General features: G+C 48.1%; 1 protein-coding gene and 1 pseudogene across 1 annotated transcript in view; both read right to left on the reverse strand.

Moving 5' to 3' along the window:
- Sergef (secretion regulating guanine nucleotide exchange factor) overlaps positions 1-27,612 on the reverse strand; it is a 213,104-nt gene that overhangs the window by 75,536 nt on the left and 109,956 nt on the right.
- On the reverse strand, positions 10,099-11,227 carry LOC128094673 (glyceraldehyde-3-phosphate dehydrogenase-like; annotated as a pseudogene).

A 27,612-nucleotide genomic window follows, 5' to 3' on the forward strand; every position in this document is an offset into this window, starting at 1 on the left:
CCAGACTCCCTGTGGCCTCCGAACATACTGTGTTCTCCTGCGCTTGAGTACATGCTTGTTCGTCCACCCAGAACGGCCTCCCCACCGCCTATACAAAAGGTCTATTCACTTTCCACCTTGGAGCACAAGGTAAGCGCAAGGTAAGTGTTGCTGAACTCCTTGGCTACAGTGTTTAGGCTGACTCAGGCACTCATCACTCTGCCCATCTATCGGGCATCACATTGCAGCAGGCACCTTGTCCTTTAGTGTTTCTTCTGGTCTCTGCACTAGACACATGCACCCCGAGAACACAGCTGTCTCACCTCTGTATTGTACTCGTGATGTGTACAAAGCTGGGGCTCAGTTAACATCTGACAGACGAGAGAATGAATAATGGTACCAAGTGCATGAAAGAGAGAGAGAGGGAGGGAGGGAGAGGTAGGTAGGTAGGTAGGGAGGGAGGGAGGGAGGGAGGGAGGGAGGGAGGGAGGGAGGGAAGAAAGCCTCAGAGAGAGAAAACAGTTGGTCGTTCAGGGCTCTGAATCCAGTATCTCCAACCACTGGCAGATACTTCTACCCCTTCGGTCTCCACGTTATCTACCTGCTGTCAGGAGGAAGTGACAGGGATGGAAAATGATAGGTAGTTGCCTGGGTTCTAGTTCTAGACTCTGGAGAAGCATGTGTGACCTGTTTCAGGATGCTCATTTTAACCCCAGGCCTGAGGAAGGGGGCAGGGACTCTCAATGCTGATGTGGCCATGCACATCATCTACACTACCCGGAGGAAATGATTTGTCCTGGGTTCCAGAGCAAGTCTGAACATGAGAACTTTCATGACCACAGGAGTGATTCCACAATGAGACCATCCAGCCTTTCTGCACATGGCTTATTTCATTCAGCAGAGTACTCTTTGGGTTCACCCACACTGGAGCCCACTAATCACTGTAATTAATAAAGGTGCTTTATATTCTTGAAAAATGCTGACTAGAGCTCAGATCCCCGGAACCCACATCAACACAAGGTGGACATGGTATCCCACCTAGAGTTCCAGTTTCAGAAGGTAGAGATGACAGATCTCTAAGCAAGCTGGATTGCAAAACTTTTTCTTTGAATTTGGTTTAAGAGACCCTGCCTCAATGAATAAGGTGGAAGAACAATGGAGATGATTCTTAACATCAGCCTCAGGGCTTCACAATACACATACGCACATGTACAAACATACCCCCACATACACATATGCCAACATACAGGCAATCATGGAGAGAGAGAGAGAGAGAGAGAGAGAGAGAGAGAGAGAGAAAGAAAGAAAGAAAGTAGTGCTGAGTATGTTTTAAGCTTTCTCACCACAAAAGATGAAAAGTATGTGAGATTAATGTACAAATTAGCTTGACTTGGCCATTCTATGATATGTACTTACTTCAAAACTTCATGTTGTACATGATACATATGCATAACAAATAAATACATGTTAATTTAAAAAAAGACTGGAGAGGCTGGAGAGATGGCTCAGCAGTTGAGAGCACTGGCTACTCTTCCAGAAGAACTGGAATCAACTCCCAGCTCCCACATGATGGCTCACAGTTGTCTGAGGTTCCTCTGATGCTCTCTTCTGCTTCCATGGGCACTGGGTACACACATACATACAAGCAAAGTACCCATGAAGTACTTTTAAAATCTAAAACATTTAAAAATACTAGAGCCACAGTGACTCTCGTACTCTGACAAGTCCCTGTCCCGAGGCACTAGTGGACATGAACGTTCTGATCGCAGGGACATTCTCAAGGCTCTGAGCATTGTGGGTGAGAAGGGCAGTCTGGGTTCCCAGGTCCTGCCCAGCACAGAGCTGGGATCCCATGTCCCAGATTCAACAGGGCAGAGGGGACTACACACACTGCATGGACCCTGCAGAGTGTGGCAAAGAAGCCCTCTTGGGAAGTGGCTCCAGACTGTCTCTAAGCTTGAGATGGTTTGCCACTGGCCCGAGTCTTCCATGATAACTCACTGGGAACTAGAGGAATGGTAAGAGTTCACCGTGAGCGTCCTGGCTGCACTGAGGCTGGCCCTGTTTGTTACAAGGAGCGACTTAGACCGATAAAGAGGAAAAAACTTAGATGTCTAACAGTAAGCAAATATTTATGTAAATTACGGCAGAGCTATTTGATGGACTATTAAGCAGCCTAGGAAAATGATGCTTACACTAAGAAAATATTCTAAATATCATGTGAACTGGAAAAAAAATCACATAAAAACTGAATCCATAATGCAATATCCACTCTATAATAAAACACGAATAAGAAGGACTGAGAGGAGAGACATCAGATTGTTGGCGGTGCCTGTCCCTGGTCTGGGCGGGAGACTGGAAGTATGTATGGCTTTTCTTTTGCTTCCTGAGTCTTATACAGTATTCTTATAATCAGGGAGAAAGATCTATTAAAAATAAGGAAAAAATTAAGGTGCAGTTCCCTCCACAAAGGAAAAAAAAGCCAACTGAGTATAAAATCTCCTGTGTTTAGAACTGGGGGAGGGGCTCCAAAGGTAACAGAAGTAAATTAACAGGGCAACTGCATCCTGGTAGTAGGACTAGAAGGCATTTTGTTCCCACTAGTCTTTATTTCCAGAACATTCTTTCACTGCAGTGGCAGCAGTAGTGGTGTGGTGACAGTGATAAGAACAATAATTAAAACTGCCATAACCCGAGGACTCATCTGTACCAGGCTGTGCTCCAAGGCACTTTTGAAACATTGGCACATTTTAATCATCACAGACATCTTTCCAGGTATGTTTGGCTTTGCTCATTTTAGAGATGAGGAGCCCGAGGCTCATACATATTCAATGACTTCCACAGTGAGTTAAGGAGGCAGCAAACAGAAGTATAATCTGGGTTTGGCTGATCTACAAGCCACCATCACCTCTGCTTTATGTTACCTTTAAGAAAAAAAAAAACTTCAATTCACAAAACACACAGAGAGGCAAAGGACTTGTGTCTGTGGTTTGGGGGTCACCCTGGGATCAGGGACGTGGAGCCGACCAGCACCAGGGATCAAGCTTCCAGAAGCCAGCCACTGACAGATAAACGCCAGCACCACACCACAGTTGCTGTTCTGCGTTCATGAATGAGACAGTGATGGATGGACTGTCAGGCTAGTGCTGGGCTGTATGCATGGGGCTTCCTTCCCATGGATTCTTCCTCTCTGTGCTCTGGCATAGAGGTGGGGCCCCTGAACACACAGGCCACAGCTCCCAGCACCACGCTCCTTCAGTGAGAGTATATAAATGGCCATTTGTTTCATCTTGCTTCTGCCAGAGTCTACCCACCACCCAGGGCCTACCTACCACCCAGGGCCTACCCACCACCCAGCCCCTACCCACCACCCAGGGCCTACCCACCACCCAGGGCCTACCCACCACCCAGCCTCTACCCACCACCCAGCCTCTACCCACTACCCAGCCTCTACCCACTACCCAAGGCCTACCCACCACCCAGCCACAAGCAGCTTTCTAGAAGACTATTAATAATGGCGATGTATGAGGAGAAAGGGCCCAAGCTAGGAAGCCAAGTCTATTCTGGGCCCTCTACTTTCTGGTTCCTAAGACCTTTGGCAAGATTTTTAACCTCCAGGACCTGAATGTTCTCAGATATTAAAAGATGACAGTGTGTCTTGTCTGCCGTTCAGAAGAGGTGGAGGACAGATGAGGTGGCCCTCCTTTCTTACACACAAATCAGAGCCCTGATGAAAACCCTCCTCAGCTCCCCCTGCCACTCTATTGGGAGGGCAAGGCCTATATTAGAAAGCACGACTTTTAATGCCAGAGTGAGCTGGTCCATATTCACCTCTCATAAACTCTCAAACCCCAATAATGTTTTCTCTTTTTCTCTTTATGATACCTATTTTCTCTAAGGACATCACGTCATTTCAAGCTCACATGCCTTCTACTTTCCTTGACTGGGATTTCCTGTCTCCTGCTGTCTACTTAGTAAGCCCTGGAGAACGGTTCACACATCAACTCCCAACCCCAGCTGGCTGCTCCACCCGGGGGCTCTGGGTCAGGGTCCTTCCCACTAGGGATGCCTATTCACAGGCATTGCCTGTGTTCCCTACCTCAGTCCCTCCATCATCCAACAGACCACCTGCCTAGTGTCTCCGGGGCACGAAGTGGGAGGCAGTAAAAAGATAACAGGAGCAGAGGGGGAAAGTCAGCACAAAATAGTCCTAAGCATGTACGGGCACAGTCTTGAAGGTGGCATTCCCAAGGAAATGTAAACTAGGGGCTGGAGATATGGCTTACAGGTAGAGCACTCGCCTCTCAAAGTCCAAGACCCTGAGACTGAATCTCCCATCAACAACAATGAAACAACCAGTTAGATGTGAGCACAGGAAAGTGAACATGAGTTTGCTCATTTGCCTCTAGCTGAGAGCCCTGGCCAGCTGCCAGCTCAGCATTTCATTCCCTCCTCCAAGCTCTACCTGGTGAAGACAGCAGCAGTGTATCCCTTCTTGAAGACTCCTCTTAGGCTCAATGAGACATCTCAGATGTGACTCTCAATCACTCCTCCTCCCGTGGGTTCAAGGCACTTGCAGGGTCCTCTCTGGGAACCCAAATGGAGCTGAGCTGGAACAGTCACCGGGACTGAGAGAATCTCTCAAGTCTTAAAGAAGTCTGGCATGCCTTTTGTAGTGGAGAGACTAGGGTTCTGAATTCTCTAGAGTTTTACTTTGGCACGTGGACTTCAGTAGTTAAGAGGATCTAGCTAACAGGCAAGGGACAGGACATCAGTGTCCCCATAGCAAGGTTCCGCATGTAACCTCACCTGAGAAAAATGGGATTCCCTTTCTACCCCGAGCATCAGCTGTCCCATCTGGTGAGTGGCACCACTACTCCACCAACAGCAGCAGCCCACTCCTCCTGCCTTGGCTGTCCTTGACACCGCTGACCACTTGAGGAACCGACTCACCAAAGGACAGCAGCTGAGAGGTCTGTAGGGTGGGCAGGCAGGAGAGTCAGGGTCCTGCAGCTGAGAGCTGATGGTCTCAGGACACGTTCCTCAGACACCGAGGCTCTGCCTTGCATCTACTCAGATTCAGAGCCTATTAACTGTGCTTCTCAGGGAGTCTCAGAGCAGCCTGGATTGCTGTTCAGTCCTCTCCGCTCCAGTCCCAGCTGCATTAAGAGCACCCCCCCCCCATGTGACTCCATTGTTTCTTCTCACTCCTGTGTCAGAATTGGATTTTTTTTTAAGTTCCACATTGTCATGGCATTAAAGTCTCCTGTCTTGCCCTCACACTCAGTCTCTTCTTTGTTATGACCTCTAGCTCAGCAAGACAAGTTCCCTCCCCGTGACTGTATTTCTAATTCATACCCATACCCAAGAGACACACAGACATAGACTAAAATACACTGCCCCATGGACCACCTCAGCTTCTGGGAGGTCCGGCTCCCTTCACCTCTCACTTGAGCTATAATTGGCTTTCATCAAATCTCTGAATTTCCAACACTCTCACCACTTAATGTGGGGTAGCAGAAAATGGGCTCTGGAGAAGGGACTGGAAAACCTGGCACTCTTGCTCCCTAGTCAGTGCTGGCTGGCAAACCCTTTGGCTCTCTGAAAACAGGATCCTAACCACCAGACCCATCTCACACATCCTCAACCCGTCCAGCCCACCGCACACAAGCACCTGCCATCTACAGAACAAGACTCCACTCTTCACCCCACTCTAAAGATATGTTTCTGAGACATACAATATCTAGTTTGGGGGCTGGCTGCAGCCTGTGATGCACCGTATGTGAATGTTTGGTCTGAAACAGGCTCTAGGGATGAGTCCTTACTGGGAAGGTTAACAGAATGAGGGCTACAGGCAGAACCGGCAAGACAAGAACAGTATGGGAATTCTACAGGAAGAAGCAACAGATCCCGTGCCTGGCCCAGTGTCTGGGTTTCTGAGCTGCCTTTTGTCCTGAATGACTTTCCTGCTGCTCTTTCTTAAGACACGTACTTCACCAGCCTTCCCCTCTGCACCACAGTCCTCATGATATTTGAAATACCTCTGATCCTCGCATACTGAAAGAGCCTAATATAACCATACATCTGGATGCAGCAATGGTGTGCCGCCATACCCTGGGGAGCAGCATGGAACCATGTGCAGAAGACAGCCAGCTTGAGACAGTCAGACTCAAAGCAGTGAATAGCTTTGGGACGGGCAAACACTCTAGGCCAGTGGTTCTCAACCATCCCAACACTGTGACGCTTTAATACAGTTCCTCACGTTGTGGTGACCCCCAACCATAAAATCACTTTCACTGCTACTTCATAACTGTAATTTTGCTACTGTTATGAACTGTAATGCAAACATCAGTGTTTTCCAATAGTCTTAGGCAACCCCTGTGAAAGTCATGACCCACAGGCTGAGAACTACTGCTGTAGAGCCTTCTTCTCAATGAAGCTTTACCTAATCACCACATACACTAAAATTAAAAAGACTAACAAGACCAAGTGCTGGTGAAGATGTGTGAGAGCTGAAGCCTCACACTGTTGTCAGGAGTGAAATTCAATAACTGCTTTGAAAAACTGTCTGGCAATAGCTTCTACAGCTGAAAAAAAAAAAAAACTATGTATACATACTTAATATACATATGCCAGGAAACACAAATGCCCCGAACTGATACTTGGCTTATCTTCATGAAAAGGCATGCACAGAGTGTTCATAGTGCATTCCGTGTAAGAAATGAAAGTACAGCTCTGTGACAGAGCACAAGGCCCTGGCTCGTCCACACCAAAGCAAACGTTTTTAAAGAAGGATTTGGCATTCATGTAACAGGGAAAATGTAGTCCGTGCAGAACACTTTCTAGTGGTCAGGTGTGCAGTGCAGAGGTGCGGCATTTGCTTGGCTTGCACAAAGCCTTGGGTTCATTACCTAGAACTCATGGGAAAGGAGACAGTTTTTGTTTGAATGGCACACCCCATAAGTCTCGGGCATTGGAACACTTGGTCCCCAGTTGATGGTGCTGTTTGGAAGGTTTTTAGAGGTGTGGCCTTGCTGGAGGAAATACGTCACTAAAGGTGGGCTTTGAGAGTGAAATGACCATTCATTCTGTTTCGTGTTACAATTCAAGATGTAAGCCCTCAGCTCCTGTTCCTGCCACTCTGCCTGCCATGTCTCTCTGCCGTAACTGACTCTTGTTCCCCTGGAACTGTACAAATAAACCCTTTCTCCTATAAGTTTCCATGGTCATGGAGTTTTACCACAGCAGCAGAAAAGTAATAATTCATATACTTTAGAGCAGGGAAAATTTACCAATATTCACAATACGAACAGATCTTCAATAATATTAAATACGAGAAGCCAAATACAGGCAATCATAAATTTGTATGACTCTATTTACGTAAACTAGATATAAAATATACACATAAAAATAGGCCAAACTTACTTCTAACACAAATACAACTGTTTACAGGAGCAAGAAGGAGCTAGGCCTGGCAGTCTTTGGCACAGGCCCCAGGCTCAGCAAGCTCTGGCTAAAAACAAAGCAGGGATGGGTTTTCAAGATCGTACGAATCTGTTTTCTGGAATTACAATCTTAAGTAATTCTAAATAATAGTAATGTCTTTGTTCTTGAAAAACCCAAAACAAAGAGAAAAAGAACTACAAAAACATCTTAAATTACACAGTAGGTCCTTTTCTTCAGCAGTTCTGCACTTAAGTAGCCTGCATGTGTAGGTATGGAACTGTAATTTCCCATCATGCCTTGGCCTCTGGTCTGACATTCACAGGGCTGCTCTCTGCTTCCCCAATTCCATGTTTGTGTTTCCTCCATCAGCAGTGGAATTCTAGCTTCCAACAGTGTTAATATATTTTTCCATCTGCATAGGCCAACAGTGTGTGCAAAATGCCTTCAGAACCAACTCTGGAAGCAATGATCCACCCTACCCCAGCATCGGTGACATCCCTTACTGTACAGATCTCTGATCCTAAATCCTTCAGAACCAACTCTGGAAGCAGTGACCCACCCCACCCCAGCCTTGGTGAGATCCCTTACTGTACAGATCTCTGATCCTAAATCCTTCAGAACCAACCCTGGAAGCAGTGACCCACCACACCCCAGCCTTGGTGAGATCCCTTACTGTACAGATCTCTGATCCTAAATCCTTCAGAACCAACCCTGGAAGCAGTGATCCACCCCACCCCAGCATCAGTGACATCCCTTACTGTACAGATCTCTGATCCTAAATCCTTCAGAACCAACCCTGGAAGTAGTGACCCACCACACCCCAGCATCGGTGAGATCCCTTACTGTAATGAAGAGAAATCAGACTTTCGGAAGAAATGGCAAATTCCAGGGTCCGGACAAGGAGAGAACACCTGGAAACTGAGCACCCATTTGTGCCAAGAAGTAAGGTGACACAGGGACCCTACAAAGTCAGAGTGATGGGAACGTGTCAAAGGACACAGAGGCCACCTTGATGGGGCTCCCACCAGCTGGGTTCAGGGAGAATTTGAGCATCACAATGAATAATGACAACACTCGATTATAATACACTGAATAAAATGAAAATCCATGAATATATACTGAGTAATAAATAAGGAAGTAGGGAAATCTCTTCCTTATACTGGGATGTCATAAATAATAAACATAAAGGGATAATTGATTTAGGGAAGTTTTACAACCATTATAATAACAGTTAATGCAGAGATGAATCATTAATTCACCTTAAAATTGCTGAGCACAAGTCCAAGAGGAGTGGCACATTCACACAGCTCAGCCATCTTGTGACAAGGATTGTTTAGTAAAAAGGGGAAAGGCAGCAGCTTCATAGAAAAAAAAGGGGAGGACACCACCTCACCCGAAGACCCGAGTGAATGTCATTAATAATGGGATAAACTCAAATCAGATTTCTCCTCTGAGGATGTATTAAAGGCAGGCACGCCATCAGTTATTTAGAATTACTGCCAAAAGGGCAGAGGTGAAATCTAATCATGAGGAAAAATCAGGTAAAACCAATTGAGGGACATAATACGTGGCTACAGAACTGTCCTGTACACTTAAAAACACAACTGTCATGGAAGACAAAGTAGAGCTGTCCTGGATTAACGAAAGCAAAGAGACTAAATGCAAAGCATGATCCAAGCAAGACTGTGTCCAAGATCACAGAGAAGCAGCTAGGAAGGGCATCATTGAGACAACCGGGGAGCTATGAAGGCCATCCGCAGAGGGAGAGGCAGAGGGATGCTGACTGGACGAGACACAAGTGTGGCCAAGTGGATGGCTCAGGGGTCAGGTGCTCGCTACAAGCAGGAGAACCCGAACTGGGATCCCCAGCTCATATGTGAAGGCCAGGAGAGCTGGGAGACCTGTAACCCAGCTTTGTGGAAAAGGAGCCAGAGACATATGTGTCCCGGGGGTCACTGGCCAGCCAGCTTGTCCACAGCAAGCTCCAGGGTCACCCTGGAGCAAAAAATAAGGTGGAGAGCAACAGAGAAAGACAGGCAACGTGGACGGCTGTCCTCACATGCACATGCTTGAGCAAGCACTCCACACGTGTACATCCATACACAAGACAAAAGAAACAAATGCGGAGACGTGACAAACCACTACTGCAGTGCCACAGCATGACAAAACCTTACACATCTTTCCCATCTACATGGTGTCTTTCCTTTTTCATCTATACAGCATCTTCTCTGATATATAAATCATCCCTTGGGGTTTGTTTTATTGTGATGTCTATTTTATAAATTAAGGCTCATGAACACTAAGCATGGTCCATCATCTGACATTTGTAAGCCATCTGACCATGCTATGGGACCTGCAATTTTTGAGTCGTCTTCACCGTAAAATGGGCATAGTGATACTTACGTGACAAGACTGCAAAAATGGAATGAGATCACTTTTGCCAAAGAATCCCACTCAGCAGAAGGACTTCAATAGACTCATTTCAGTTCCCACGACAGCCAGCTTATACACACACACACACACACACACACACACACACACACACACACACACATATTGGCCCAGTGAACTTTATTGATGGTATTCAAGAGAGTAGGGCTCCCTAAGCCCCTCCTGTTATTCTGGGGGTCTGGGATGGAAACTGTGAAGGAGATGCTCAGTGTTGGGGGCTAAGTTGGGACAAGGACTGTTCAGCAGCCGATGGCCTCTCTCTTACTATCATATCCTTGCTGGGGTGGGTGGTCCAGGATGAGCTTCTTCCTCCTTGGAGGCCACGGAGGCATGAGGTCCACCACCCTGTTGCTGTAGCCATATTCATTGTCATACCAGGAAATGAGCTTCACAAAGTTGTCATTGAGAGCAATGCCATCCCCAGCATCAAATGTGGAAGGGTAGGGGTCCCTGTTAAAGTTGCAGGAGACAACCCGGTCCTCAGTGTAGCCCAGGATGCCCTTTAGTGGACCCTCCAACACCTGCTTCACCACCTTCTTGATGTCATCATACTTGGCAGGTTTCTGTAGGCGGCATGTCAGATCCACGACAGACACATTGGGGGTAGGAACACGGAAGGCCATGCCCGTGAACTTCCCGTTCAGCCCTGGGATGACCTTGCCCACAGCCTTGGCAGCACCAGTGGATGCAGGGATGATGTTCTGGGCAGCCCCACGGCCATCACGCCACAGCTTCCTAGAGAGGCCATCCACAGTTTTCTGGGTGGCAGTGATGGCATGGAGGTCCTGGTCATGAGTCCTTCCACAATGCCAAAAGATGTGTCATGAATGACCCTAGTGGGGGGTGGGGGAGGGTAAACAGTTGGTGGTGCAGGAAGCATTGTTGATAATCTTCAGTGAGATTGTCATATTTCTCACGGTCCACACCCATATCAAACAAGAGGGTGTTAGCAGAAGGGGCAGTGATGATGACCCCTTTTGGCCCCATCCTTCAAGTGGGCCCCAGCCTTCTCCATGGTGGTGAAGACACCAGTAGACTCCACGACGTACTCGGCACCAGCATCACCCCATTTGATGATGGTGGGATCTCCCTCCTGGAAGATGATGATGGCCTTCCTGTTGATGAGCTTCCCGTTCTCAGCCTTGACTGTGCCCTTGAACTTGCCATGGGTAGAGCCAGACTGGAACATGTAAACCATGTAGTTGAGGTCAATGAAGGGGTCATTGATGGCAACAGTGTTCACTTTGCCAGACATAAAGGCAGCCCTGGTAACCAAGTGTCCAATATGGCCAAATGTGTTCACTCTGACATTCACCATCATGTCTCATGAATGAGGCTGGCATTGCATGAAAAGATGCGGCTGGCTCTGGAACAGGCAGGAGCAGAGAGCCAGCCAGCTTATCTTTACATGCAGTCAATATCAAGGCGATTTTACATATTGGGCCCCTCTTCAGCAACCTCTCCATTCCATAAGACAACTTCCTATTCAACAGGCTCCACAGCTGTCCACTGGTGTCCATGTGTTCAAGCATCCACTCAACCCCATCCAAAGCTATGTGTGCAGCTGTCTATCTGGATCAGCTTTGAGGCCAGAAGGCTGAACGTGACGTCAGAATATTAAGATTTATGGCTACATGGGACAAACTAGGGCTCAAACCAACATTCTACCAACAAAAAAACCTACAGGCAGGCAGAGAGGTGTAGAACTGAATCTTTCCCCTCAGCCTCTGCATGCTGAGAGAGGTGCTAAGCGTGGTTCTGGCCTTGGCACTCCCCCACCCCCCTGGAATTCTGTCACAGCTTTCTGGGTTCTTTGCTGCACCCAATCTCTCCCTCCTGTGCCAAAAGCGCTCTTTTGAAAGTCCATGAGGATTATTTGGTGTTCCAATGCTTGAGCCCAAACTCCTTTGTCTAGTACTTAGGATCTTCAGTATTGAACACAGCTCTCCAGCCTCTTTGAATCAGCAGAATTATCCACAAACAACTTACATGCTACTCTTATAAGATCCCACCCCCCAGGTGCAGCACCCCAGCCCAGCACACAAACTCAGGCTATGCCTCCGCTCACTGTAGTTCTGGGTGGGGGAGAGAGGGAGAGCGCAAGGAAAGAGGCTGATGACTTTAGTTAACTAAGCCTTGTTCTAGGTACTTTGGGTAGATTAACTTGTTATAGCTTTGCTTTATGGATTAATTGAGAAATAGGGTAAACACTTTGACTAAGAGCGAAGAGCTAATAAGTGGCCCAGGCACCTCAGAAGCAGCTGCTCCCTCCCTCCTCTGGGCCTTGCCATTGAGACAGCACTATTCCACTTGGCACTAAGTGGTTCTCACATGTCTGTCACATTGTATACAGATAATAACCGGGCCTCCTCATCTCTCTCTTCAGAGCTTTGCACAGTGCCCGGCACACAGTAGGTCCTACTCAGATGTCTGGTGAGTGGAAGTCCAACATCTGTGTACCTCCCACCATAGACGTTAACGGAGTGAATTGAGTTGATCTCTGAGCTTGCCCACTCCTTACGGTTTCTGGCAAATGCTTTGAGCTCTGTAAATAACGGGTGAATTCAGATGACCCTTTATATGTTCAAAATGTAAGTCAGGAGCTAACTGAATGGTTGCCTAAGACATGAAGGAAGATATCACCAGAGCTGAGGAAAAGCCCCCAGGTGCCTAAGGGAGGAGGCACTTAGAAAGCGGGCCTGCGACGAACAGGCGGCAGCTGCGGGGATGAACCACTTGTGCAAAAGGTTCAAGACGCTTTGCTTCTACTGCAGCTGCTCAGCAGAGCTGTTGAGTCATTGTCAGCCAGGGCGCAGGACACCTGAATGTGGCCCTGACCAAGAGGGTCTGTGACACCCTCAGGCCCCTGACAGTGAGGAAACTTTACTTTTGCCCACTCCCCCCACCAAACATGGTCTCCTGTATCTCCAGCTACCCTTAAACTTCCTATGCCACCAAGGAGGACTTTATGACTTTGAACTTCTGACCCTCCTGCCCCCACATTCTGCGTCCTGGGCATCTACCAGCAGACCTGGCTCATGCAGCGCCAGGTATAGAGGCCAGGGTTTCCTGCAGCTAGGCAAGTTCTAGGGCGGCTGTGTTGTATCTCCAGCCGGCACTTTGGCTTTTTAAATTAAAATAAAATAGAATCACTGAGACCGGATTCTAAAGTTACATTCTCGCTGAAATTAAAAGTGAAGTGACCCAGCCTGACTGAGTTCAGTGCGGGCACAACCTGCAAGTCAACAGACAAGCAGGCTGCTGTCCTGTCCCCAGGGGCACCCTGCGGGAGCCCACTGCCTGCAGGGCAGCTCCTGGCCTAGTCATCCTCACAGGCACCTTCTTGGTTAACTAGATGGCTCTGCAACTTCCCCAGTTCAAAACGAAGTTGCAGACTGTTGGGTTCTGTGCTTGGCTCCATATCCCCGACAGGGAAACAACTCCTCCCTCCCTCCTGACACATTTTTATCGGAAGGCTAGTCAACCTCTGCAGTGGCAAGGTGCTTGAATAACAGATGCAGCAGATTGCACTCTCCATGATGTCTGCACAAACATCCCCATTCTACAGTGTGGCCTTGCCTCTTCCCTTAGGGTGGGGCTCATTTCTCCTTCAGCGTGGCTGCCCTTAACCTCCAGCCACAAGGTCAGGAGCAAACTAAAATTATCCTGAACTAGTATTTTGTAATTTAAATTAGTGCAAATTAATTGTACAAAACACTGACATTTGCACACATGTATGTAAATGTACTTACATTCTTATCTCTTCCTGCTGTCTCCTGCTGGTCCCCTTAGCTCCCTCTTCCCAAATAACTCCTCTACCTTCATGATTTTCTTTTTAAATCTAGATTCTGAATGTGACAGAAAACATGTGATACTTGTTTTTCTGAGTCTGAACCAACACAAAATCATAAACTTACTTAACCTTATAGCTTTGTGTTTTTTTTTATAACTCACTGCACAGTTCTTGAATGTGAATTCTGTAGACAGCATCATGTGTCATTGTTGAAAGGACAGACATGGCTGGTAGGGGCTGTGAATAACCACAGGCTGACAGTATGGAGCGTGATTTCACTCCTGTGGTCTCAAGGAATGAAGCTGGCTGCTGAGCTGGAAGAACATAGGAACACATTCTTCCCAGAGCCTCTACATAACTTCTGGCCCACCTGACACCTCGATTTAAGTTTTATGAAATCATAATCCGGAACACAGCTGGTTCCACCCAGACTCCTGACTTCTACAACGATTAACTGAGAAACACATACTGTTGTGAGTGGTAACCTGTTGTGCATTTGAGAAAACCAATACAATAGGCAAACTGATAAATTGTAGTTCAGCTATAATGGAATACTACTCATCAAGAAGGGGCAGATGGGCCTGGAGAGATGGCTCAGTGGTTAAGAGCACTGGCTGCTCTCCCAGAAGACCCGGGTTCCATTCCCAGCACCTACATGGCAGGTCAAACCTGTCTGTAACTCCAGCTGCAGGGCTTTTGACACCCTCACACAGACACAAGTACATGCAGGTGGGGGAAAAAGGAAAGATGTACCGATGAAATAACAGGGACAGGTCTCAGCGACACACTGAATGAAGGACACCAGAAGAAAAAGGAGGTGCTGAGGGTCCAGACATGACACTCTAAGGACGACAAATCTGGGTTACAGTGACAGAGGCCTGGGCTTGGGGTGAAGGACTGACTAGCCTTTCCAACTTCCTTTGGACTTTTCTGCTTCTTCCTGTACGCTCAGCTCAACATCAGCGTTCTGGTGGGAGTTCCACCTCAGCCCTGGCACCCTGGCATCCATATACCCAAAGAGTCTGGACTGTTCTGGTGGAAGACCCACCTCTCTGCCCAGACCCTACCCCCCAGAAAGTCCCACCAAACAAGGCTCCTCCCCCAGAGATGCTCGAGACCACTCCCACAGGGTATTTTAAATTGCACCCCAGAAAACAGACACATGTTTTTTTCAGTCTCTCTTTCTGGTCTCCTATCTGGGGGGCCAGAGAATCACCTGGGAACACTTTACCCATTAAACTGGGGCTTTTTCTAATTTGGTCTGATTTGGATTGCTGTGTTGGTGGAGAGGCTTATCAGGGTGCAAACATTTTTCAACTAGAGGGTAAGAAGGCCCACTCACAAGACAAACCACTCTACATGCACCTCTTTTTCTGCACTCTGAGAAGACTAAGGCCCACTGAGCTCTCATGTAGGTAAACAGTCCATCAAAAGCACACATGGAAGCTCTAAACCACATACTGTGATGGGGCAAGCTGAGCCTTCCAAAGGCTATGCCCCATACGCTTCTCTCTTCAAGTTCCTTTTAATATAGGTCAGGGAGTGTTGCACATCCACAATAATTCAACATTTTTTAAAGCACCTTTGATCCTCCTGACTCCACCTAAGAGCTGGGATTACAGGCACATGCCACACCTGGTTTATGCAGTGCTGGGGATCAAACCCAACGTTTCCTGCATGCTAAGGAGTATCACTGAGCTACAGCCCCAGCCAGAGCTCAAAAACATATATCTTAAAGTTTCATGTTTATTTTATGTGCATGTGTGAGTACCTGGCTACATGCATGTATATGCTCTTCAAGCATGCCTGGTGCCCAGGGAGACCAAAAGAGGGCTCAGATCCTCTGGAACTAGAGTTACACACCACTGTAAGCTCCCATGTAGGTACTGTGAACAAAATCCACGTTCTCTGCAAGAGAGGTCAAATATTTTTGAATGCATTGTTTGTTTCCACAGTTCTAATCTAATGCTGTCAACACACACTGCCACCATTGGCCAGGTGCAGCAGGAATTGCCAATGGGAGACTGCCTAGTATTAGGACCTGGTTTGCAGTCAGCCAGAAAGCCTCCTTAGTAGACCAGGTGACAGCAGGTTGGACTTCTGGCTCCATCACCTCTTTATTCTGTGAACTCGGCCATGTCACTGCGACTGTCTTAGCTCCAGTTCCCTCATATGTGTGACAGTAGTCACAGTAACAACCCTAAGACTTCCCTGATGATTGACCTTAATTACTCAGGCATAGTGTCCTGAGTGTGGCAGGTGCTCATACCCAGGTTCACCTGCCTTTTGTCTACTGGCTATGTGGCCCAGGATACAACACGGAAGTGTGAAACTGCAGAGGGATCAGGAAGCATTTTCCCAGGACTGTTTTTTGTTTTTAAACTTTTCATTAACAAGAATTATAGAGAAAAGGAAAATAACTCTTCCAAATGTTCAGAATTTAATTCTCTCTGTGTCAGCCATTGTAGCTGCATGAGCAAAACGTCACTACTTCCATCAACTACCACAGCAGTTTTATTTCAGAGAGTGGCTCCGTGATGTGTCCAGATTTGTAGTAGAGGTAGAGTCATATCACCACAAGGCATCTCTTCAGTGAACTAGAACATCTGTGCTAGTAACAGCAAAAATGTGCTCAAAAGATTTTTAATAGACTTGTGGGGCTTTAGGTGGCTCAGCAGTTAAAAGCACTAGCTGCTCTTCCAGAGAACCTGGGTTCAATTTCCAGCACCTACATGGTGGCTCACAGCCATCTATAACTCTAGAGATCAGATGCCCTCTTCTGGCTTCCACGGGCACCAAGCAAGCACAAGTACACCGACATACATGCAGGCAAGACACCCATACACATAAAATAAAAATGAAATCTAAAATCTTTTTTAAGTTGGACTAAGGATGTAGCTCAGTTGGTATAGTGCTCGCCTAGCATGCATGAAGCCCTAGCTACCATAAGTACCACATAAATTGGGTGCGACAGCAGCATATGTCTGTGGTTCCAGCACTCAGGAGACGGAGGCTGGAGGGTCAGGAGCTCCAAGTTATCCTTGGCCACACAACAAGCATGAAGCTCCAGGAGACCCCTTTCTCTTCACATTATCAAAGTGACTTGGAAGGACATTTACTCGCCGTACATTTAGTGAACACATACTACGTGCCCAGGTCCCATTACAGCACAAGGGATACAGAAAAGATGACAGTGTTCTTGGCTCCTAGGAGTTACGAATGGCTTAAAGTTTGCTTTACTAAGAGTCCAAAGTTGGCTGGAAGATGGCCAAGGGGTAGGGAGGAGCATGGGTAACCATGTAGGTCTTGGTACTAAAAGTCCAAGTTTGAATCCTGACTCCACCATGTACAAGCTACATGATGCTGGACAAGCTTCCTCTGGTCTTCAAACACAGAAATAACTAGAGTCGCTATTTTGCTAATAACAACAGTTGCTATTTTGCTAGGTTTTTATGAGACTTGAGTTTATTACTACACGTAAAATGCTTACAGCAATATCTTCACAAAGAAAGCACCCAGTGCATGACAGCTGTTCCTAACACCCGTAAGACATCAATCTCAGCTTTGACAGCTGAGTAGACTTTAAATTTGATCATCCCATCCATCCGCCTCTAACTTCTTACGGGAGCTGACAACCACCCTGGCTTTCCTATTTGCTACATCCTAATGGCTTCCGACGCATTCATTATTAACATCTGCTTTTATTCTCTAATAACCTTTTTAGTTTACTGAGTCAATGTTTCAGGAACCTCACCTAGATCGGCGGGGAAGTCAACAGACAGCCGGCCATTCCAAGTGCTTCCTCTCACGTAAATACTCAGACATGAACTGTGTGGTTACGCCGATCCACCAGGGGCTCCTCCCATGTGTAGATGCACACAGGAGGGCACCTGGGCCTAGGGTATGTAAGGGGCATGGAGGGCCCCCCTGAAATTCAAAGAGAACAAGGTCCGCTGTGAGCTACCCTCCCCTGCCCTGTAAAAGGCAGGCACGTGTATTAATAAGAAGGGACACCGAGAGGCCTGTGACTGGTGGCAGCTAAGCTGAAGAACACTAAGCACCACGGGAAACAGGCAGGTCACCTACACTTCAAGTTCCAATGCTCAAAACAGCAATTACTACCTCCCCTTCCAGCCCCATACCCGACTGCCGCCCAAACCCTCCGGAATTAACCCCCCTGCCTCCACTCTTCCTTGTAGTCACCTCTGTCTCAACTCCTCAAGGGCAGCCACTGAGTCCTGCCACTCCACATCCCCGGTCCCGCCCTCCTGCTGCCATGGACTGTTCAGCCCAGGGAACACGTGTCCTGGATGATTGCAACAGCTTCTTAGCATTTCCTTTCCGTGCTACCAATTCTCTCCAATCCACTGGGGTCCAAGGTAACCTTTGTAAATCTAAGCTCGGGCTAACACCTCCCCTGCTCAAAGCCTGCCAGTGGCTCCCCTGTGCCTACATGAATCCAGCCAGACACTTCCATGTTCATCAATGAACAGGCACAGCTCACCTTCAGAGCCTCAGATATCACTGCATCTCCCCCTAGCTCTGTGATCTGATCAAAGTGGATAATAGTACACCGGTGGTCCCTGGTGACACCAAGTGTCTCTGCTAGCCTCACCCTTTCTATGTCCCTCCCACTTCAGCTCCTTCTGGGGAAAAACTGTCACCCTTTCCACTCAGTGGTATCTAACTTCATGACGTCTTCCTGGACCCCTGGCTAGAATACATTTTAACTCACAAGACTATCCAGAGGGTTAAATAAGACTGAGGTGTCAATCACCACTGCACAGTGGGTCTCCCAAAAGTAAAAACACAGTCTGCAGGAGACACACAGCCAGGTTCATGCTGGGGACTACTCACACTGGGGATGAAGGATTAGAATACGAAAGAGCAAGAATGGGTGGCATGATAGATTTCTGGAGTTTGAGTTGGTTGTCTATTTGTTTTGGGGACAGAGTCTCATGTTGCTCTGGCTGGCCTCAAATTCACAGAGATGCACCTGCCTCTGTCTCCTGAGTGCTGGAATTAAAGCATGAACTACCATGCTCGGCCCAATTCCTGGAGTTTAAAGCTGAAAAGCAGGGCAGTGTCTGAAGTCCATTAGTGTCCATGGCGGATGAAGAACAAAGGCCCAGGAAATCACTAAAAGGTGTTACAGTGATCCAGGACAAAAAGCACTTCCACCCACTGTGGGACAGACAGGGACATCTGAACTTCCAGGAAATGCCCAGGGAGTAAGATGGCAGCGCTGGGGAGCGCTGAAAAGACTCCATGACTAGAGGACTCTTCACAGGCTCAGTCACAGGGACTCTAGGCCTGGGAAGCTGGAAGAGGCTGGCTAGGACAATGGAGGGCTGTTGGAGGGTGGGGAGGGCACAGAGGAAGCAGCACATATAAGAAAACATGTGGACATACTTGTTTGGAGGTGGTACACAAGCAGGAACGGGGAACTGGAGTTTGGTCATCATGAGGGACCAAGAAGCCAATTGATTAGTATGTGTGTCTACACTCAGGTTTGTGCGTGGGGAGGTAAGTACATGTGTATATATGCATGTTTGTGGGGGTGCACATGTGTGTGCACATGTATATATATATATATATATATATATATATATATATATATATATATATATATATATATATATGCATGTGGGGGCCAGAGACAATCATTTAAAAATGCCACCCACCTTTGGGACAGGGTCTTACTGGGCTGGAACTCACCACTCAGGCTAGGCTAGCTGACGGGGAGAACCAGGGATCCAGCCTCCACCTTCCCAATTCTGGGATTACGGGCATATGCCACCTTTCCTGGCCTTTCTACACGGGTGGTAGGGATAGAACTCAGCTTCTCATGCCTCTGAGATGGGCATTTCATCAACGGAGACATCCCCCTAACACTAGCCTCTCAGAAGCCATCTTAGAGACAGGTGCAAAGACCTTCAAGGATGAACATGCCCCTTTCTGGGGGACGAGGGACATCTACTATCCACCAGACACCACCTGCCCAGAGAAGAGGACTTCCAGGTGGCCTCTCCTTCCTCACCCTGAAAAGGCACGTCTATGTTCCAACAGGTGCTCCCCAAAGAGGGCCTAGATTGGTTAAGTCAGAGTGCCAGCGCCTCTTCCACATTAAGAGTTGGCTTGTTTGGAAAGGAAATGTATATCTATAGCCCAAAACCCAGTGCAGCATGGGGTCTGAAGTTCACTCACTGGATAGCCGTGAGTTCGTCACTTAAACCCTCCGGGTCTCAGTGTTTTTTGGTAACCACGTTAACCATGCCCCATACTGCAGGAAAATCCAGGCCACTTCAGGAGGTATGTGAACTGTAAGATCCACAACTCAGCACTTCATCTGAAGCCACGGGTCAAGCTTGCCCTCTCCCTGCAAAAGCGAAGGCCGTACAGAAACAAGAAGCCAGGCAAAGGAGGGAGCTTAGGGGAAGGGCAGACACTCTGCCGGGCCCCAATCACAAGAAACTACAGCTAGAATATTAAAGCTGGCCTGGGGATGGGAGGTAATTAATCTTCAATGCAATAAAAATATTCAATTCATTCACTTGAGAGAAATGGCAAGAGAGAAGATAGATAGGTGTTTTTCCCCTCCCTGTCCTGACAAGGTTGTTCGGGATGATCATAGAACATTTAATGAACGCTGAATGTAAGAGCCTGAGATGGAAACAGGCAGACGACGACAAGCAGCCTGAGCAGCCAGCAGCAGAAGCTGACACTGTAGAGTTGACACAAAGGACAAATGGGTTAGGAATCATGCAGGTGGCAGCAGAGATGTCAGGATGGGAAGGGAGACATGGGGCACTGCAGGGCTGGCACCACGGGATCTGCTAAGGGAGCAGACACACAAGGAAGGACGCTACACATAAAGTACCCGGCTTGTTAACCACACCAGACCGGTGGGGCGGGGGTCGGCACAGGCGGCAGGAGGAAAGTCACAGAGTGAAGGGGACGGGGGAGTCCCTCTGCACCTATGTCCCCAAAGTGTACCAGGCACACAGCGTCAGCAGTGAACAACGCAATCCTGCCCTCACGTCGCCAAGCAGACCTTGATGGCATGACCACGTCTGCTCTGAGCCTGGAGTAGAAGAGGGGAACCTGGGACGGTGGGTTTCTATTCTGGGAGGTGCTAAGGAGTTGAGACGAAAGGATGCCTCGGGCCCTGTGCTGGTTTAGTGAACCACACACTTTCCTCCTCTCACAGGACTGGGCGTTCCGAGGAGCAGAAAAGTATTTCCAGAGCCAAACCTGAGGAGGGCAGCCCACAGCCTGACTGCTGAGCAGAGTGGAAGTTCTCAAGTAAGAGGCTTCGGGCTTTCCCAGCTACCCAAGTGGAGCCAGGCATGCCTAGTTCAGGAAAGACTATCCAAAGGTGCCCCGCACCTTCACCGCAGGCCCTCAACTTGCCGCCCTCTACGTGACCTCTCTTCTCTACCCCTTCCAACCAGGTCTGACTCCAGTGACAAGCCCTGATGGAACCTCAAAATAAGAACATGACGAAATGTTGAGACTGTGCCGGCCTCTGTGTGAAACCCTTCCTAGATGCGAAGATGCCTTCCTCTCCTTCCCTGTCTTTTAACAAGCCCTCCCCACACTTCCACACAAGGCCTCCTGACTCTGAGTGGATATAACCTTCGAAGTCCACAGAAATGGTTCCAGGGCATCATGTAAATACACCACAGTGTGACAGCATAGAGGGCAACAGTATGCGGCCTGCACTAGCTCTTCCATCACCCGATTCCCAAGGTCACAGGAAACCCACTCTCACAGCCAGAATGTCTCAGCACAATTCGGATGGGCTCTTTTGTCCATGTGCTCCACTTGGGTCCAGCGAGAGACTACTTGACATCTGAATGGCCAATTATCTTCCACAACATGTTGGCCTTGAAAGATCCTATCAAAGTGGTTCATTTGGTACATCCATCAGGAAATGGGCACGTGGTCCTTCATTTCAGTGCCTCAATACTTGGTCCAAAGACCACCCTGAATTAAAGCCTTCCAAAGGATCTCAGAAAATTGTTAGACAGACTGTTTTCACTCTACCGTCTGATGTCTCCTCAAAGGGAAAGATACACTGTACGGAGTGAAAGTGTTCTAACAAAGGTGGCCATTAAAGCAAATTCCAGTCAATTTAAGTGGGAATTATTGAAAACAATTTCTCAACAAAATGAGTCCAATTTTCTCACAGAATTACATAAAGGCACAACAGTCTGGGTTCTTGCCACTGGGCTTTTTCAGTTCTGAGAATCTGCCTTTACACTGAGCTGAGACCCATTCCTACTAAGCATTATCACGGAGACCCAGGGCCAAGAGGAAGGTGCACACCGGCCTGCCAGTGCTGGTCTGAGGGAAACCAGGGGAAACGGAGGGTACTGTTGCACAGCTGGGATCTGAGTGACCTGAGCTCCTGAGATCCAAGGCTGGCCGGGCTCAGTGCTCCTTCCCTAATGTGTGACTTAAAGGTGGAGTGCGTCAGGTAAACTCTGACTTTACACACAGCACTAAAACCTAAAGGGAACTTGAATGTTCTCAGAGTGGCATTGGAAACAAGACCACATATGCAAATGGGCGTGGCATGGTTCTGACAACATTAGGCTGGCCCACACTCTCGCTTCTCCTGTCTGTGCCTTAGCTTGCGGCGTGGATGAGCAGGTCCTTAGGGGCCCAGGCAGTCTCCCAAAAATTCTGAGACAGACTCCAGCTCCAGGCTCCCCAGGAGGTCATCAGCATTCACAAGGCAGTCCTGAGATCTGCATGGCAAGCTCTGACGGTATCCCCGTCCACCCCTTCTTCTCTTGAGCAAGTCCTCAGTGCCTTCAGGAAGCTTCTCCTGTCCCTCCGGGAGCTCAGCACAAGAACCTGACATAACAGGGTGAGGAGGGCGAGATAAGGAAGGGACGGCAGGAGACATGCCAACAGAAAAACTACTGGCCCCTTTGCTCGTCACTCTGTAGCCCTCTCAAGCCCTGCCAGCCAGCTTCTCAATATACCAGCTCCGGAAATCCAAAAGCTTTGATGGTTTAGAAAACCGGGGGTGGGGGTGGGGGTGGGGGGGGGCGGCTAATGATTCCATTTGATCCAGTCTCAGTCTTCTTTACTGAGCCCAAAGCCACCCCTCCCCCGGCGCTGCCCCCCCCCGCCCCCCCAGGCTGTCAGGTATACAAGCTTTGTCCATCCACAGAGAAACAGAAGGCAAAATGGCCACAGGAACAATCACCTGCAGAGGGGGAGGGGAGGCTGCAGCACTGAGCTGCTGGGTGGGGGCTGGGTGCTCCGAGGCTCTGGCTCAGGCGGTAGGAGACAGTGCCATGCTGTGGCCACCTGCCGCCTCTGCTCTGCCTTCTGCAGCCTCTGCAGGTACCGGAGGAGGCCTCCTTCCTGACCCACTTTCCTGCCCGTGTCTATTTAGCTGTTCGCCAGTGATGCTCCTGGCATGCCAATCAGATGCTGCAGCCGGCAGTGCAGCTCGTTACGACCAACTCACAGTTCCTAGTAAACTCGGTGGAAAAGTACTGCGCCGAGCAGCCTAATTCAACTGACGCAATTTCCACAGCCACACAAGAAAAAGCCAACACCGAGGAAAAGGAGAGAAAGAAAGAAGCCGTGCGTTTGGGGGCTGGTGGAGCTGACTTGGGTTGTAAGGCACTTGAAGGAGTCTTTGCAGCCCACACTTAACAAGTCCGGAGCCCTGGGTGAGACTCTGAAGGTGCAGGGAAAGGACTAGACTTCAAGTCTGCAGGCTGTACTACCCTACCTCACCTCATGACCTTGGACAAGCTATTCCTGTCTTGGGGAAAAGAGGAAATATCAAGCTAGACTTTCGTTAAAACAGCCTGTGAGTCTTATTCTCTAGACTGACAAACTGTCAAACTTATGACAAAAAATAAAAATAAAAAAAATTCACATGCTGTCACCAGACCCCATGAAAGAACTGAACTAGAGACTTCCGTTCTAGTTCCATTTCGGCTGCCAGCTTATTGTGACCTTGGGCAAACCACATGACCCCTAGAAATTTCAAAGTCTTCATCAGAGGAAGAGGCTGGGCTGGGTAGACTCTAAGAGGGAAACTCCAATACTCCACTCTGTAAAAGGCTGAGGACATCAGTCCTGTCTTCTCAATGCCACTAGTTATGGTGACCCACATCAGGCTTTCTCTTCTCTGGGAGGGAAGAAATAACCTGTTCTTGCCCCTCAGTTTAAAACTTTAGTATAGAAACTCAAGGCAGATATTGTCTCCTTTTCCTTTTGTTGAGACAACTTAGCAAATACGGCTGTGAGGTGCCTTTGTCGCCCTCTCTCTGGTACTGCTGCTGGAGGGTTGGAGACAGGAATGAGGATGGCCTGCAGGGATGCCGAGAGGTGCGCACTGAAGGAATACCATGGGCACTGACCCTCTCCTAAGGACTGAGCAGAAGAGGGTGGGAGGGATGAAAGAGTGTGGATGGGCATGCACAACCAGCCAAGAAGCAACCGTCAAGTGAAGGAAGGGTATGGAAGGGACAGCAAGGCGGAGAAATGAGGGTGGGCAGAACGGCACTAGCTGCACAGACAGCTGATCAGTGGCCACATCAAGACACCCATCCCCGGCACATCGGAACCTATGCACCTGTTATCACTACCGTAACCTCAGCTCAACCTGGGCCTCAGTCACTGCCACAGTCCCTTCCCCCTGCCTCCAGCGGTCTTCCCTAAGCACTCTTCTAAGCAGAGGGTCAACAACTCCTCCACGGAAGCTCTCTAAGTAGACCTCCTCAGCAGCATAACCTAGCCACATCACCTCCGTTTCATCCCTCTCACATCCCTACTTTAGCAAGGTCAAGGAGCTGGCCATTCTCCCAGCATGCAATGCCTTGTCCCCATATAAGTACCTATTTGTGTCTTACCTACAATTCCCCAACCACTACTGCCACCCAACTACTCACTAAACCAACTTCAACTCACCCCAGGGCTCAGTTCAGACACAGTCTGTTCCAGAAAGACATCTCTGATCCCTGGATCTGGATTACATGTACCCCTCCTGCACTTCAGCCAACACCTTCCATTTTTACAATTACAACTTTTACCATAGCGAATGTGGAGAGGCCCTGTAGTTGTTTTTGGTTTTTCTATCCTTACTCTTTTGGCTCTTTGGGGGGCCCACCATCCAGCTCCCAAATAAACACATGGAGTCGTATCCTTTCTTATGAATGCCTGGTGTTAGCTTGGGTTATATCTAGCCAGTTTCTCTTAACTTAAATTATCCCAACTACCTTTTGCCTCGGGGCTTTTACCTTTCTCTATTTCTGTCTATCTTCTCTTTCCTTCTTACTCTGGCTGTGTGGCTGGGTAGCTGGGTAGCTGGCCCCTTCTTCTCTCGCTCCTTCATCCGGAGGTACACAAAGGAGGAGACCGAGACCACTTGATAGAGAGGGGGGCCTTCTACCAGCAAAGAAGCAAGACAGCCAAAAGCAACACAGACAGACAGACTGGGAGACCAAGCAGGGTCAGACCTGACCCTAGGGCAATGAAAGCAGAAACCAGTGGGCACCCAGGAGAACGGGGGTGGGGGGTGGGGGGTGGGGGGGTGGGGGTGGGGGGACTCTAGAGCCAGCTTGGAAAGCCCCAGAACCTCCGAGTCAGAGAGGAACCAACTCCTGCTGGGATCTATGAAACTTTCTCAAAATTGAAAAAAAGTACAGAAGCAGCAGACAAAATAATAAAAGGTTTAGCCTATAATCACAGAAGCAGCCCAGGGCTAAAGCCAGAATGAGCCAAAGGAAAGCCGAGCTGGGAGGAACCTGGAGAGCTGTGGAGGAAGGTCACCACCCACCAGCACTGTGACCTTGCACAAGCCTTCTGCTCTTTGTCTGGAAAGCTTAGACTGGTAAAACGGGAACACAGCACCGTCTCAAGGAGCCATCTAAAGGAACACAGGAGTCGTGCTGTGCTTTACAGATGAGGAAACAATACAACTGGTACCCACTGCTGAGTGCTGACCAGAGCTCCCTTTCCCAAGGTGTCCAGTGCTCACCAGCAAGCCTAGACTCCCAGTGCAACAGAACACGTGTTGATAAAAGAATGTACTCAGAATGACACAAGGGACCCAGTGTGTTACAAATCCCAGGGGAGACACTTCTGGAAGGGGCAAAGCTAACTCAAAGGAATGGCATGAGGAATGAACTTTCAAGCTGGAAGGCCACAGCCAAGGGACACAGGATAAGGTTGACAGTCTTGGGTGATCCACGGTCTGGGTATGGATGTCTTCTCCATGAGGTGGTTAAGGAATCGGTGTACCCTGAGACTTACGAGAAAGGACACACCAGAGCCGGGTCTTGAAGGTGTGGCTGTCAGGAGTGTCACTCAAATGTCTCAAGCTGAGAAAGGAACCATATATCCAGTGGTATTGAAAACAGATTTTCTAATCTTGGTCACAAAAATGTCAAATGTCCCAGAAAGAGCTCCTGGGAAGAAGTTTTCATTTGCTTTCTACAGAAGCAAGGGGATGCATTAGAAAGCAAGGAGTTGGGGGAAGGAAGGCCAGAGTCAAGAGAGCTGTGTCCACCCTTTGGAACAAGAAACTGGCTGTCCTAGGTAAGTGGGCCAGCCAGACTCATGTCTCTCCCCCTCTCTGAGCAACACAGTCTCACTCTCATTGACAATCAGACAGATCTTCAGATCAGTGTCTGTCTGCCCAGCTGCGCTTAGGGGATTCAGACAAGCTCTGGGCCCAAACTTGGGCATTAAAGGAGGGTTATGACTCTCTTCTAAGTCAAAAGGGAAGGTGGGGTCAGAAGGATGGAACTGGGACCATTTGCCACCCTATATACACTTAGAAAACTCCCCACTGGGGGCTAAGTCTTCTTAGTTCTGGGATTTAATAATGAACTAACTGATGGGAATCTGTCTTATTGAATGAAGCTTCCCTAATATTTTGAAATCATATACCATCCATCCATCCACCCACCCACCCACCCACACATCCACCCACCCACCCACCCACACATCCACTCACCCACACATCCATCCATCCATCCATCCATCCATCCATCCATCCATCCATCCATCCATCCATCCATCCATCCATTCCTCCATCCATGCACTTACTGGACACTAATTCTGCTTCAGAAACAGCACACTTAAACTGTGCAAGAGAGGAAAGGCCAATGACAAGAACAAGCCATTCTGGAGAGCTTTACATGCCATAGGTACCTCTTTACACCCCACCCGAATCAACTCATTTAATCCCCCTGACAGACCTACAAGGTAACTCACTGTTGTGAGTCTTCTCTGAGGTGTGGGGCCGCTGAACAACTTGCTCAAGTTGAGGCTATCTGGTATGGGAAGTTTTGTTTTAAACAGTTTTATCAAAGTGTACCTGAAGTATTTAATGCATATAATTTGACTGGTTTCCACATAAATATATACCCATTACAGGGTTCACTACATTCAAGACAAAGAGAACACTTCCATTCCTCAGCCATCCCAGGCACTTTTTCAGCCATCCCAGGCACTTTTCTTTTCTTTTCTTTTTTTTTTTTTTTTTTTTTGAGACAGGGTTTCTCTGTCTAGCTTTGCGCCTTTCCTGGAACTCACTTTGTAGACCAGGCTGGCCTCAAACTCACAAAGATCTGCCTGGCTCTGCCTTCCAAGTGCTGGGATTAAAGGCATGTGCCACCACTGCCCAGCCTGGTTTTGATATTATTCTATGGATACATATAATTCTCTAAAGGGTACACAAGATTATTTGTATCTATTTTTCTATGGGACCACAATTATTTCAAGATGTAAATTTTTTTAAAAAATAATAAATTAACTCAACATCTAACGTATATCAGTCATGGTACTGGTTATTTTCTTAATGAACTGTCATTTTAATCTTCAAATAATCCCAAATAGCGACATGATTCTCATTTGATAGTTCACGCAGGTTAAATGTTCAGTAAGAGACTCGCCCAAAG

The sequence above is a fragment of the Peromyscus californicus genome, unplaced genomic scaffold, assembly GCF_007827085.1.
Source record: "Peromyscus californicus insignis strain IS unplaced genomic scaffold, ASM782708v3 Scaffold_4__1_contigs__length_199733344, whole genome shotgun sequence".
Classification (NCBI taxonomy): domain Eukaryota; kingdom Metazoa; phylum Chordata; class Mammalia; order Rodentia; family Cricetidae; genus Peromyscus; species Peromyscus californicus.